Source organism: Saccoglossus kowalevskii, chromosome 2, assembly GCF_978046115.1.
Source record: "Saccoglossus kowalevskii chromosome 2, keSacKowa6.1, whole genome shotgun sequence".
NCBI lineage: Eukaryota > Metazoa > Hemichordata > Enteropneusta > Harrimaniidae > Saccoglossus > Saccoglossus kowalevskii.
In genome coordinates, this window is record NC_140642.1 from 26,656,995 (window position 1) to 26,673,859 (window position 16,865).

Consider the following 16,865-nt stretch of genomic DNA (forward strand, 5'->3'; position numbering starts at 1 on the left):
TGGGATGAATCATAATGCAGATATCGTCTGTTCAGATCCTATTCAGAGATGAGATTGTTGATAAAAATATTTGTGTATGTTATCATGTTCTATGACATCTTATTATAGTTAGATATACGCTGTTGTGCGTGCATAATAAAAATTATGGCAAGTAATGAATGACGAGGTATTCCTAATTCAACATTCATGGCGCGTGTGATTTCTCATTAAAAAATAACACAACATATTATCTGGATCGCAAGCTGTTGATGTTCAGTTCAGCTTTGTTTTGCGACTTCAGGTATTTATATTTGGATTTGTTTAAACAAATTAGAAATTTGTTTTTAACAATTTATGAATATTTTTGCGAATTTCAAATCCCCACAACAACATGGTTAAAATAACGTATAACCATGTAAAATTGACAATACTGAAATAAAGTACGACACATTGCAATTGTTTTAAGCGGTGCTGTAGGTCGTGATATAATGTTAACTGGTGACTAGTCCCAAAGATCAATTTTAATTTTAAATATGTGCATATACCCAAATAAGCATGTAATTATACCCATATATAGTTATGGCCATAGAGTCCCCAAAGACCAATAATCACTATTAAGTAAACGGAGTTTGGTAGTTGAAGATATCATGAGTGCTTTTTAAGGAGGCATACTACTCAAAACAATGCAGCATTTGTCTCAAGAGATGTATAAACACACAGGATATGTATGATATTGTTACACCGGTAAAAAAAAGTTTAAAAAAACAGAGTATATTATCATCGTACAAATACCCTAATACAATACTGTAAATCTTAACTGAATAAAAGCTTTTAAATAGTTCCCATCAATTTTTATCATGGGTGATATGGGGGTTCATATAATAATATCATAAATGCCCAAGAACAACGATTTATCATTCAATTTATTCAGGAGATCATGAATTGATGTTCCATAATAATATTTCTAATCCTAGTTGTGTTGTCAACACACACTCAATATTTGAATTTATCGGAGACATGTTTACAATTATCCCTAGAAACTGTTACTATTCAACGCACGTGATCGAAATCAAATATGGGAAATGGGAGACACATTGCACACCGCAAGGAACAGTGGGAAATAAGTTCATTACATGGTTTGCTTATATTATGTAATTTAATAAATCTAAAATCTAGACGAATTACGGTTTAGTCTTATTATTACTCAGGAGAAATACGACATGACAACTAAGGTTACAATTACACAATTACTGAATATAATGTCATATGATATTTGTTTTTACTTTAGTCCTAGTGATCACACAATAACTCCTGAATTAAACTAATTTGCAACCTCAGCTCAATCGAAATACCTTTTCCAATGCCACTTGGGATTTATCACAAGAAAAATATGGGAATAAAATTCTGTATTTGTGGCATCTCCACAACCCTAGGCAAGAGGGCTTGCTTATTTTCATTAGACCCTTGCCGAGGACGAGGCGTACCATGACAGGAATTGAAGTGTGGGGGGGGTGTCCCCTTCCTGATAAGTTATATTTCAAGCTCACACGTACACATATGATGCATATGGTGTGAGGCCATATGTATGCATTGCTAACAGAGGGCTCTATTTTTGCCATTTTTTATTGTTCCACGAGGATAATATTCAGAGAATACGATGGATGTACAAAATTGGGCATGTTTTGCCCGTTTTATGGTTTGTTTCCTATGGCAATGATACATCTCAATATTTAAAAAAAATGGTCGGTGACATGAGGTGAAAAAATGATATAGTGTCCTATAAGGTACTTGATGTCATGAAGTAATACAACATGTTTAGCGCGGTTTCAATGACAAAATATATTTCCATCGTGGTCTATAGAATATGCTTCTAAAATGAAATATAATTTGTTCGCAATTTGTCATTTTTATTCCCAATGGGTACTCACGCAAAGCAAATACAAATAAATGTCTTTCAATGCATATTGAATGTAAGGAAAACAACATTAAACATTAAAGTCCATAGCCATCTACTAATAGTAATAGACGATAATTTCCTAGTGTTCTACGACAGTGACGGGTCATTCAGTCATATAATTTTGTCCTCGTTCAAAAATGGCTGTCACAGGAGTTGCGTGTGGTTTAATGAACATACTATCGATTGGTGATAATTTTGCGTTGTATAAGGAAATGGTGTACTTTATCGATTTTTATTTGCGATGATATTTGCCGTTGCACGTGTGTGTTACGTAAGCCTATGGGAGGAACCATAGATCTTCTGGTTCCATAAATATATCTCAGATATGACTAATGACTAGAATATCATTACACAAACAAAGGACCGCCATAAGAAAAGCTATGAACCTACAGCTAAGTGTTTTATTAGTTGTTTTTCCAGCCATGTCGTAAACGCATATATCAGTAGATATCTTCAGAAATGTCGGAAACATGTTTTAGTTTACGCCGTTTTCGCGAATTGATGCTGAGACATCAGATCTAATGTAGTCATGACAACAGCAGACACGGGTGATAACATCTATATTTCTGCATTAATCTGAGCCGTGGGTGAGGATCGGTGCCGGTCTAATGACGAATTTCTGTTGACGTCAAACTAGTGAAAAATTTGGGACCACGCACTTTTACTCATATACAGATTTGGGGCCACACACTTTTATTCATATAAAGATTTAGATTCACACACTTTTATTCATATACCGTTTTCGAACTACACACTTTTATTTATATACAGATTTGGATTCACACACTTTTACTCATATACAGATTTGGGACCACACACTTTTACTCATATACAGATTTGGATTCACACACTTTTATTCATATACCGATTTCGAACCACACACTTGTATTCATATACAGATTTGGATTCACACACTTTTACTCATATACAGATTTGGGACCACACACTTTTACTCATATACAGATTTGGATTCACACACTTTTATTCATATACCGATTTCGAACCACACACTTTTATTCATATACAGATTTGGATTCACACACTTTTACTCATATACAGATTTGGATTCACACACTTTTACTCATATATCGATTTCGAACCACACACTTTTATTCATATACAGATTTGGATTCACATACATTTACTCATATACAGATTTGGGACCACACACTTTTACTCATATACAGATTTGGGACCACACACTTTTACTCATATACAGATTTCGAACCACTTTTATTCATATACAGATTTGGATTCACACACTTTTATTCATATACAGATTTGGATTCACACACTTTTACTCGTATACCGATTTCGAACCACACACTTTTATTCATATACAGATTTGGATTCACACACTTTTACTCATATACCGATTTCGAACCACACACTTTTATTCATATACCGATTTCGAACCACACACTTTTATTCATATACAGATTTGGATTCACACACTTTTACTCATATACCGATTTCGAACCACACACTTTTATTCATATACAGATTTGGATTCACATACATTTACTCATATACAGATTTGGGACCACACACTTTTATTCATATACAGATTTGGAACCACACACTTTTACTCATATACAGATTTGGTTTCACATACATTTACTCATATACAGATTTGGGACCACACACTTTTATTCATATACAGATTTCGAACCACACACTTTTATTCATATACCGATTTCGAACCACACACTTTTATTCATATACAGATTTGGATTCACACATTTTTACTCATATACCGATTTCGAACCACACACTTTTATTCATATACCGATTTCGAACCACACACTTTTATTCATATACAGATTTGGAATCACACACTTTTACTCATATACCGATTTCGAACCACACACTTTTATTCATATACAGATTTGGATTCACATACATTTACTCATATACAGATTTGGGACCACACACTTTTACTCATATACAGATTTGGAACCACACACTTTTACTCATATACAGATTTGGACTCACATACATTTACTCATATACAGATTTGGGACCACACACTTTTATTCATATACAGATTTCGAACCACACACTTTTATTCATATACCGATTTCGAACCACACACTTTTATTCATATACAGATTTGGATTCACACATTTTTACTCATATACCGATTTCGAACCACACACTTTTATTCATATACCGATTTCGAACCACACACTTTTATTCATATACAGATTTGGATTCACACACTTTTACTCATATACCGATTTCGAACCACACACTTTTATTCATATACAGATTTGGATTCACATACATTTACTCATATACAGATTTGGGACCACACACTTTTACTCATATACAGATTTGGAACCACTTTTATTCATATACAGATTTGGATTCACACACTTTTACTCGTATACAGATTTGGATTCACACACTTTTAATCATATACCGATTTCGAACCACACACTTTTATTCATATACAGATTTGGATTAACACACTTTTACTCATATACCGATTTCGAACCACACACTTTTATTCATATACAGATTTGGATTCACATACATTTACTCATATACAGATTTGGGACCACACACTTTTATTCATATACAGATTTGGAACCACACACTTTTACTCATATACAGATTTGGATTCACATACATTTACTCATATACAGATTTGGGACCACACACTTTTATTCATATACAGATTTCGAACCACACACTTTTACTCATATAACGATTTCGAACCACACACTTTTATTCATATACAGATTTGGATTCACATACATTTACTCGTATACAGATTTGGGACCACACACTTTTATTCATATACAGATTTGGAACCACACACTTTTACTCATATACAGATTTGGATTCACATACATTTACTCATATACAGATTTGGGACCACACACTTTTACTCATATACCGATTTGGAACCACTTTTATTCATATACAGATTTGGATTCACACACTTTTACTCGTATACAGATTTGGATTCACACACTTTTATTCATATACCGATTTCGAACCACACACTTTTATTCATATACAGATTTGGATTAACACACTTTTACTCATATACCGATTTCGAACCACACACTTTTATTCATATACAGATTTGGATTCACATACATTTACTCATATACAGATTTGGGACCACACACTTTTATTCATATACAGATCTGGAACCACACACTTTTAGTCATATACAGATTTGGATTCACATACATTTACTCATATACAGATTTGGGACCACACACTTTTATTCATATACAGATTTCGAACCACACACTTTTACTCATATACAGATTTCGAACCACACACTTTTACTTATATACAGATTTCGAACCACACACTTTTACTCATATACAGATTTCGAACCACACACTTTTACTCATGTACAGATTTCGAACCACACACTTTTATTCATGTACCGATTTCGAACCACACACTTTTATTCATATACAGATTTGAATTCACACACTTTTACTCATATACCGATTTCGAACCACACACTTTTATTCATATACCGATTTCGAACCACACACTTTTATTCATATACAGATTTGGAATCACACACTTTTACTCAAATACCGATTTCGAACCACACACTTTTATTCATATACAGATTTGGATTCACATACATTTACTCATATACAGATTTGGGACCACACACTTTTATTCATATACAGATTTCGAACCACACACTTTTACTCATATACAGATTTGGATTCACATACATTTACTCATATACAGATTTGGGACCACACACTTTTATTCATATACAGATTTCGAACCACGCTCTTTTACTCATATACAGATTTCGAACCACACACTTTTACTCATATACAGATTTGGGACCACACACTTTTATTCATATACAGATTTCGAACCACACACTTTTACTCATATACAGATTTGGATTCACATACATTTACTCATATACAGATTTGGGACCACACACTTTTATTCATATACAGATTTCGAACCACACTCTTTTACTCATATACAGATTTCGAACCACACACTTTTACTCATTAACAGATTTCGAACCACACACTTTTACTCATGTACAGATTTCGAACCACATACTTTTATTCATGTACAGATTTCGAACCACACACTTTTATTCATGTACAGATTTGGATTCACATACATTTACTCATATACAGATTTGGAACCACACACTTTTATTCATGTACAGATATCGAACCACACACTTTTACTCATGTACAGATTTCGAACCACATACTTTTATTCATGTACAAATTTCGAACCACACACTTTTATTCATGTACAGATTTCGAACCACACACTTTTACTCATATACAGATTTGGATTCACATACATTTACTCATATACAGATTTGGGACCACACACTTTTATTCATATACAGATTTCGAACCACACACTTTTACTCATATACAGATTTGGATTCACATACATTTACTCATATACAGATTTGGGACCACACACTTTTATTCATATACAGATTTCGAACCACACTCTTTTACTCATATACAGATTTCGAACCACACACTTTTACTCATATACAGATTTGGGACCACACACTTTTATTCATATACAGATTTCGAACCACACACTTTTACTCATATACAGATTTGGATTCACATACATTTACTCATATACAGATTTGGGACCACACACTTTTATTCATATACAGATTTCGAACCACACTCTTTTACTCATATACAGATTTCGAACCACACACTTTTACTCATTAACAGATTTCGAACCACACACTTTTACTCATGTACAGATTTCGAACCACATACTTTTATTCATGTACAGATTTCGAACCACACACTTTTATTCATGTACAGATTTGGATTCACATACATTTACTCATATACAGATTTGGAACCACACACTTTTATTCATGTACAGATTTCGAACCACACACTTTTACTCATGTACAGATTTCGAACCACATACTTTTATTCATGTACAAATTTCGAACCACACACTTTTATTCATGTACAGATTTCGAACCACACACTTTTACTCATGTACAGATTTCGAACCACACACTTTTATTCATGTACAGATTTCGAACCACACACTTTTATTCATGTACAGATTTCGAACCACATACTTTTATTCATGTACAGATTTCGAACCACACACTTTTATTCATGTACAGATTTCGAACCACACACTTTTATTCATGTACAGATTTCGAACCACATACTTTTATTCATGTACAGATTTCGAACCACACACTTTTATTCATGTACAGATTTCGAACCACACACTTTTATTCATGTACAGTTTTCGAACCACACACTTTTATTCATGTACAGATTTCGAACCACACACTTTTATTCATGTACAGATTTCGAACCACACACTTTTATTCATGTACAGATTTCGAACCACACACTTTTATTCATGTACAGATTTCGAACCACACACTTTTATTCATGTACAGATTTCGAACCACACACTTTTATTCATGTACAGATTTCGAACCACACACTTTTATTCATGTACATATTTCAAACCACACACTTTTATTCATGTACAGATTTCGAACCACACACTTTTATTCATATATAGATGTCGAAGCACACACTTGGTGTGGATTTTGACAATTATAGGTCTGTAAAACAAAGTAAGACAATTATAGATCAAAACAACGTAAAGTAAGATTTGCTGACTAAATACTAATTGGCAAATATGCAGTTTTTAAACCTCACATTTGTATTCAAATGTAGATTTTAATTTAATCAATTTTTATCAAGGTTGTCATGGACATTTGTCACTTAACTAGGTGGTCTTCTTTTAAAGGATGCATCCATGTTATTTAATGCTTCAGTTGTACCTGTGATATGCTAGGGAGTCAAGTCATGGGGTTAAGAAAACTCATTGATTATGGAGTTCAATCTATTTTTTGTAGATGTTTATTGAAGTGTTGTTCGGAGAACCTTGACGTTTTCCTCCTTCCTGTATTGATAAGAAGCGTTGTATTCAATACACTATCTATCCTAGAGCATATTTTGAAATGATAACAACACCGGACACTGCGGGGGAAATTACATAGGCAACACAGATTAGAAATTTATTATTTAAGTATGGTTTTACAATAGTCAATATTACTTGGTTATTATTTAGATGTATTTTTATTATTATTTTAGCAAAGGCTGCGGGACTGTTATAGACTAGAGTTCTATAACTTTTATACAAAAAACGTAGTTATGTATAATTTCAATCCTAACTCGAACCTGGACTATATTTGTGTTGTGATGATATGTAACACATTCTAATTTGTCATTATTATTTGCGTCAGTCGCTATGAACTGACAGTGGTGTATAGATTTTTGTATTATTTATTATGTGATGGGTGGACCCCAACCAATTGGAATAAATCACATACTTAATGATATTAATATCGATGTTAAGGCACACACATGAATTAAGTACAGTATGTAAATCATACAACTGTATTCATATGCAGATTTTAAACTACTCACTCGTATTCATATGCAGATATTAAACCACGCACTCGTATTCATATGAAGATGTTAAACCAGGCACTCGTATTCATATGAAGATGTTAAACCAGGCACTCGTATTCATATGAAGATGTTAAACCACGCACTCGTATTCATATGAAGATGTTAAACCACGCACTCGTATTCATATGCAGATGTTAAACCACGCACTCGTATTCATATGAAGATGTTAAACCACGCACTCGTATTCATATGCAGATGTTAAACCACACACTCGTATTCATATGCAGATGTTAAACCACGCACTCGTATTCATATGCAGATGTTAAACCACGCACTCGTATTCATATGAAGATGTTAAACCAGGCACTCGTATTCATATGAAGATGTTAAACCAGGCACTCGTATTCATATGAAGATGTTAAACCAGGCACTCGTATTCATATGAAGATGTTAAACCACGCACTCGTATTCATATGCAGATGTTAAACCACGCACTCGTATTCATATGAAGATGTTAAACCACGCACTCGTATTCATATGCAGATGTTAAACCACACACTCGTATTCATATGCACATGTTAAACCACGCACTCGTATTCATATGAAGATGTTAAACCACGCACTAGTATTCATATGAAGATTTGAAATCAAGCACTAGTATTCATATGAAGATTTGAAACCAAGCACTAGTATTCATATGAAGATTTGAAACCACGTAATAGTATGTATTTATATGAAGATTTGAAACCAAGCACTAGTATTCATATTCGAAACCACCCACTAGTATTCATATGCAGATTTTAAACCACGCACTAGTATTCATATACAGATTTTAAACTGCGCACTCGTATTCATATGCAGATGTTAAACCACGCACTAGTATTCATATGCAGATTTCAAACTACTCACTCGTATTCATATGCAAATGTTAAACCACGCACTCGTAATCATATGCAGATGTTAAACTACGCACTCGTCTTCATATACATAATTTAAACCACGTACTAGTATTCATATGCAGATTTGAAACCACGTACTAGTATTCATATGCAGATTTGAAACCACGTACTAGTATTCATATTTGAAATCACGTACGAGTATTCATATGAAGATTTTAAACCACGCACTAATATTTATATGAAAATTTGAAACCACGCACTAGTATTCATATGAAGATTTGAAACCACGCACTAGTATTCATATGAAGATTTGAAACCACGCACTCGTATTCATATGCAGATTTTAAACCACGTAAGAGTATTTATATGCAGATTTTAAACTACGCACTAGTATTCATATGCAGGTTTGAAACCACGCACTAGTATTCATATGCAGATTTGAAACCACGCACTAGTATTCATATGTGGATTTTAAACCACGTACTAGTATTCATATGCATATATGAAACCACGCACTGGTATTCATATGCAGATTTGACACCACGCACTAGTTTCCATATGTGGATTTTAAACCACGTACTAGTATTCATATGCAGATTTGACACCAGCACTAGTATTCATATGCAGATTTGACACCAGCACTAGTATTCATATGCAGATTTGAAACCACGCACTAGTATTCATATGCAGATTTAAAACCACGTAATAGTATTTATGTGCAAATTTTGTATTTATATGCGGATTTTGAATTACGAATTAGTATTTATATGCAATGTGGTTTGATAGATTTCTGATAATTGTTCTATTTTATCGCATACACCGACAGCTAAATATGCCAATGAGTATAACATGTTATAGTGTTTTGACCCTCAATATACATAGACCACGGCAGGTAGAGTACCGTAAGCTGATGTATGTAATCTTGTTCCACTTAGTTGGTGATTTACGCTCATAGTCTGACGCCTTGAAAGCATAGATGTTTCATTTTATGACTATATTAAACAGGGCAGTAATAACAATGTTTTATTGTATCCTTAAAATAACATTACTCCCATCGGTTATTATGAATTATCCTCGGACTAGAATGAAAAAGGAAATTATGGGAATTACTACTTCAAAAATGTAAAACAATTTAATGTAATACATTACTGCTTTAATTTTCATGTTGATGTCTATATCCGAGACTTTGTACTAGCATTTAACTAAGTGGAAGCAATTATGCAGTCTTTACCTGAACTCAAAACAACTCGATCGTAAGCCGGTGCTAATTAATATATACTCCTTATGGGAAATAAGTATGGGGATGCGAGAGCGGTAAGCGTCGAGGGTGAAATATATTATAAATACATGATATGACAATGTGTCGTATTACCTCGATAAATAATTCATACAAAAGTGACGTTTTGTCCATAAGAGAGTTACGACGAAGTATGGGCAGGTGGATCATGTTAACCCGTCTGGTTTTAAAGGGACGACGGTAATGGGATTATGTACTTAATTCTCAGTAAACAATTTAAAAATAACTCATCTGAAGATAAATCACACTAAGAATTTGTATTAGAAAAAACAACTCCTTTTAGAAGAACTCATATTAAGTTCAAAATGTTTTGTACTACGGGATGTAATTTGCATAATTGTAAAACCTAGCATGCAATGCATCGGTGTAATACATCGAACACAATGGACTATCGACACACAGTTTTTGTACAAGGAAGTGTGCAGTCTAACAATGCACGATACTCTAAAATAACATCAAGATTCTAATGTTGGTTTTGTATTCCGCGCAAAATAAAAATTCTCGATCGATGAGATGAGTCGTATCTACAAACAAAGACGTTCCCATTACTCTACTCCATTGTCCATTACCGCTGTAAACCGAAATTCCATTTGTTTTTTAGATGGCCATTTACATTTTATATCTTAACCTTTTAAAATCATACAATGTTAGTATTACGGTTGATGGGACCTATAAATATGCTCACATGACCAGTGCGTTTTTATGACGAAATGAATCAGTAAAATCATTGCAAGTGGCATACTCTTAGTTGTTCGGGGCATGCTCCAAAGACTCCCATTGCACCGGAGATGTAGATGTTTATTTCTCATATTTCCTGAATCTAAGCTTTTATTGGGATTTATATGAAGCCGTTTATTTTCAATCGCGCGTTCAATAGATACCACGTGACGTTTTCGGTTACGTCATACAATACGATTTATCGTTCGCAGTCAGCCAACCAATGATCATTAAAAACGTTTATCATGCCACTACAACCCAAATAAATATTAGATTTAAGACATAACGAGATCTTAAAAGAGTTTGGTTCATTTGTTTATTTGCATGAGATGATAACTATGCTAGTATGTAACTTCGCACGAGCTTAGAAGTTGTTGACCTCATCAAACTGATTACCAAGTGGTCCAAAAACTCAACGCAAATGTATAAAAGTATAACAATCCCGTTGTATTGTGGCGAATTCATAAACGATTGATAACAACTAATTGGTCGTATTGATCTGGTGAGTTATCCTATCCGCACATCAATATGGCCGATACAAGGCTTGTTAGTTATTTCTACTCTCCTCTCATCGGCATCGTAGCTACTCCATATACTCCTAAACACATAACGTGCTTCGAACGCAATGTTTAATTTCTTGGGGTCTGACACTGAGATGACAGCCTAAAGTAAATACTTCGATAAGTTGTCAGACCTTATTAAGAGAAACAAACTGAAAATCTAATTTCAGACCAAGAATTATTATTTGACTTGTGGTAGACTGCAAGAGGTTGAAATGATTCTGGACACGTTTTGTTATCAACGCTACAATAAACTGATCCCTTGGCTTTTCAATTAATAATATGACACGTTACCCACAAAGCATGTGATTAATCAATGCTAGTGGCCGATTGCTGAATTAGTAATATATTTGGGGTGGGTGCGCTCTCAGTTTGCCGGTTTTATTTCTAAGGGGCGACTCTTATAATTATGTTCAAATTAGAAACATGCATAGCCACATCCCCTCAAGGCTATATAACTAGATATATCCACATACAGCAATTAGTTCCTTCGACAATGAGAGGTTTGTGATTGAGTTGATATTATTTTAAAAGGCGAAGTGTTCGTTACGAGTGCAATGCGACGAATACACCGCACTACGCGACGACTGCGCGTGGCGCTTAAAGCATGCCATGGAGGACGGTATTTGTTTTGGTTACTAGAAGTGGTTCTAATGAGTGAATTAGATTATCTGACAGTCCCTCATTTTATTTCAAATACCCGCGCGTATTACGCGATATAAATATCGATTTGGAAAGTAGGCAACTTCAAACATATTCTCGTTCAGCTGACTAACGTTAAGAAAAGGAATCAATCAAATACACATTGTGAAATAAACAACATTGGATTTCACTTCCAAATTGTTCATTTCGATTAAGTCGACAAATTCTCCTTTTCGGAAAAAACTAATAACTTTGAATTAGTTTTGAAGTGAAATGAATTTGAAGATAATATTTTTATGAGTAAACTTAATGAAATCAATTTGAAAATGTGGACACGCATACAACGCATCTCGGATTCGGGTCGAGGTGAATCGCTTAGTAAAAAAAATGAACTACAAACGAAGACCTAAATCACTTTTTTCATTGAGTACTGTGCGTGACAGAAGCACGAATATATAAATTCATGAAAAGCAACTGGGAGGGGAAACGTCACTGGCGATTTGGAGTAATATAATACAAAAGAAGAAACCCTTTCGGGAATTTAGGATAAGTTATGAATGTAGCGTTGAATACAGTGGTGGCATTCTTCTTCGGTCTTACAGTGAGGCATTATTTCAACCATTATTTTTACGTACTTTAGTACAAATGTTGAAATTTTATTTTTGTGTTAACACGTTCCATATTGCGACGTGATCGAAGCTTGAAGCTATTTTTATGAGATATATAAATCTACAGTTCTTTTCATGATTGGGAACACTGGTTGCGAGCCTCCCCCCAAAAAACAGCCAGTTACATATACCGAAGTAACACGGTGAATTTGTCGCTTGAGTGGTTACATACGAATCGATCATAAGTCATCCAATACTAAAGTATTCTATATATTAAACATAATTTAAATTTAATTTAAATGAGTATATGTACGCACTTTACATCCGGCGAGTTAAAATAGTAAGGATTATGTATAAGCATGGTGCGGATGAACGTACACTACGCGTAGAGGAACATTTGACTACCAGTGAATCAGTCATGCATGGTAATAGTCTTTTCATTTTGCACGATTATTGAAAACATATAGATAATGAATAAATGGACAACATAACGAGGACAACGGGGACGAACCAATATTTCTACCGTGGTGGAGACGGAGGAGAAAAGGGTGAATAATCACAATCCGTGAGGTCCGTAAGAGTAATCAGACTACAATTTCACGTGTTTTTGCTTTCGTTTATAAGTTCAGTTTCAAGTAAGCTAGATTCAGCTAGATGTGTAATTTACGAAAGAAAATAAACGTGAGCACAAGTTCAAAAAATATGGATTGGCATTGAACTACTACAGCCAATTATCTTGATACGATAGAACAGGATATCGTGATCTCAGGAGAAGAGTATATGCCTAATCGATGCTGATATTAAACCGAAGCGAACTTTGAAAACACAACTCGATGTGTCACGAAACGCAGGCCGCGTAATCCAAGCCGTCGAACAGTTATTTTCATCTTCCAGATTTCAGAACATGTCACAGAGCAGATGAAAAAAACAACTTTGAAATGCTCTAGGGACTGAATCTGATAATATCGATTACAGTAACCGCTAATATGATGGCGAATTATGCGTAGTTGTTGTATCTCCACAGATGCTCAATTTCATTGTCAGGCAGTGACTGAGCTCTCGTCGGTTACCTTTTACCAAGATTTGCCGAAAATCGATTGTGCCAATCTGATAACTAAGATTTCCAAGACGACTATTGAAACAGTTAGACTTACTTACCTTGATTTGGTGAACTGAATTTCAAATTGATGTGCGTGTTCCTTCAGAAAATGGCCTTTCTCGTTACTGTATTCACTGCTGATTTTCACTGCGCAGCGTTTTAAAAATACACCAACACCTTTTTCGTTTCACTGCGCCTGCTCAGTTTAATTAGTACAAACAGCTGTACCTGGGATTTCAATTATGCAGATTCCCGATAAATCTATTTGATTTGATACAATAAGGAGTGCAAATTCCAATTCACTTTTTGTAGAACTTAACCTTGATCGGGTCCCATTAAAATTGTTTTCAGGGAAGCCAATACTTATGCGTCAATTACTGCCTGGCGTCATAAACATAAAGTCCATCCAATCATCGTTCTAAAAAATGTTGTATCAAAAGCACAATATAGAACAACTATCAATCGCTAAAGTTGAAAAATGAAAAATTTCAGCAGTACAATACACTACCACGTGTTTCGCTCACACATATCTGACAGTGAGTGTCAACTAACTTTGATTTGAAAGGAGCAACTCCTTATCGCAATGTTTTACTCCTTAATTCTGAAATAGTTTTGGTGTGTAATATTACATTTCACTGAATCACACACATGTCATTTGCCAATCGCACGTTTGTTCGAAATCAATTGGGAATGATATTTTCAAATCGCAAAATATGTTAGTAAATGAATAACTTTATGAAATGTCACACTATTTATGCCCGCATTGTGCATGTTCACGTAACAACACAGTGATTATTTGTGTGGTCTCGTGTGCTTCGACACAACGTCTGATTTCTTGGACACAAGCAGGTCTCACACCTAGTCTGTTTGTGAGCTACACAACAAATCCCTAGTTGAGACTTGCCGATGGCACAGGTCCCAATTGTAGGATTTTCGGTATGATTGGGGCCATATTGATTGTTTACTATAATATAAAATATAAAGGGATAATAATCAGTTGTATGCTTCGTATTACTTTTCCCAGACACACTATGATGTGTATATATAAACAGGCACTAGTATATTGCCTTGTGTCATGTTTGATTCAATGCAATCTTGTATACCAATCTGCTGTAGCATAAGGTATTGCATTTTACTAAAAACTAAAAATATTATTATAAATATTTGATTCCTGACGCTTTTATGGAACATCGAACCTGGTTATATATATATATATTTATATTTCGGAAGTATGCACAAGAGCTATTATCAATATATATATATATAGGTCTAAAAGTTCACGCTTTTGAGGCTCAGTTATGGATCACGTGACTCAGGTGATGCGACCCTGATTTGTCTCACTGTAGTCACATCTACCGATATCACGTTGGACAACCCCAGCTCATGCAACTGCTGGGAGAAAGTAAATGGAGGTAGCATCCAGTATGATTTTCCTGAAATACGTAATAATGCCGATATAAATGGAAGCGGTTAGGTTTAATAAACACTTTTCCTGAATTACTGTCGTCGCTAGCTTTATTTAACATTTTAAAAAATCTGAAAAGATACATATGATTTTAGCAGAACTTGAAATGTGTACGTGTAGCCGGAAATATTCATACATGGTCGAAGTCCTACATACGTTTTACTTGTGTATCATTTTTATGGCACGCTGTTAACTCTTCTCAATTCACAAGGGAACCCGAATCTTCCGTCCAATTACATCTGAGCGGTTTGATTCAGTGTCATCAACGACATTAACATCTAAAAAGACTTATTCTGTGGTTACATTTCAGGTTTTGTACACAGAATACTGCCGGACTATTTCGGCCGTTCTATTACGTAAACACTTTCTGATTGTTAAACGTATTTGTGAGTAGTGTTGAGCATTTACGCATTTTGTCAAAAAAGGAGAAAGACGATGATTATCTCGGAAATCACCGAATGTATCCACAGTGTATCTGTCATTTAGTGGGAATAACAATGTTATTATTATACCATATCAAATCAACCGTGATCGCCGTCATTTTTAACCTTTGAATGAAAAATTACAAAAAAAAGTGCCAGTAACTGGTGCCGTTTGTATAGAGATGTAAGCGGGTACTACAATAAATAAATGCCTTCACATCAATTAACCTTTTCAAATATTGTCGTTGACAGCGTTTCTGAATACAGCGTGTATCATACCGGATAACACATATCATTGTAGAGCAGGTGTCGCCACTATATCATGATAGCGAAGTCCGTATAAGAATGCTGCTAATGCGGTAATGATTTCGTCGGACCAACCATGACAAAAATCGACCAATGCACCTGTATACAATTTCCTCCATCAGGCTGCACCGTGCACAACGTCGTGTTCGATTGGCCAGTTTTTTTTTTTCTTATAACGCGGGAATGTTATTGTGCTCGACCCTTACTTTAACCTTTTAAAAAGTTAATAGCTTACTAATTGTTTTTATTTAAGTTAAACATAATCTAAAAATAAAAATATGTTTTTCACATACTATTCTCATGTGTAATTCTAAGACAATAGTGTGGGTTTACCAACAGTTTGGTCAGTGTCGAATAAATTGCGCGAGCGCGCTAATAAATTTCACTAACCCGCCAAAATTGTGGGTTTATTAATGAAAACCAACATTATCGATTGTATGTTTGGAACGAACAAAG

General features: G+C 34.5%; 1 protein-coding gene and 1 long non-coding RNA gene across 3 annotated transcripts in view; one reads left to right on the forward strand and one right to left on the reverse strand.

Annotated features, from left to right (window-relative positions):
• LOC144356246 (uncharacterized) overlaps positions 1 to 16,865 on the forward strand; it is a 55,050-nt gene that overhangs the window by 28,312 nt on the left and 9,873 nt on the right. The window lies entirely within an intron of this gene.
• LOC100379065 (uncharacterized) overlaps positions 1 to 16,865 on the reverse strand; it is a 40,467-nt gene that overhangs the window by 21,127 nt on the left and 2,475 nt on the right. The window contains exon 1 of one of the 2 annotated variants that reach the window (XM_006819227.3): positions 14,276 to 14,401. The exons of the other annotated variant lie outside the window; for it this stretch is intronic. The gene's annotated coding sequence lies outside the window, so the exon portion shown is untranslated. Of the gene's footprint in view, positions 1 to 14,275; positions 14,402 to 16,865 lie in introns of those variants that run through there. 2 annotated transcript variants of the gene reach the window in all.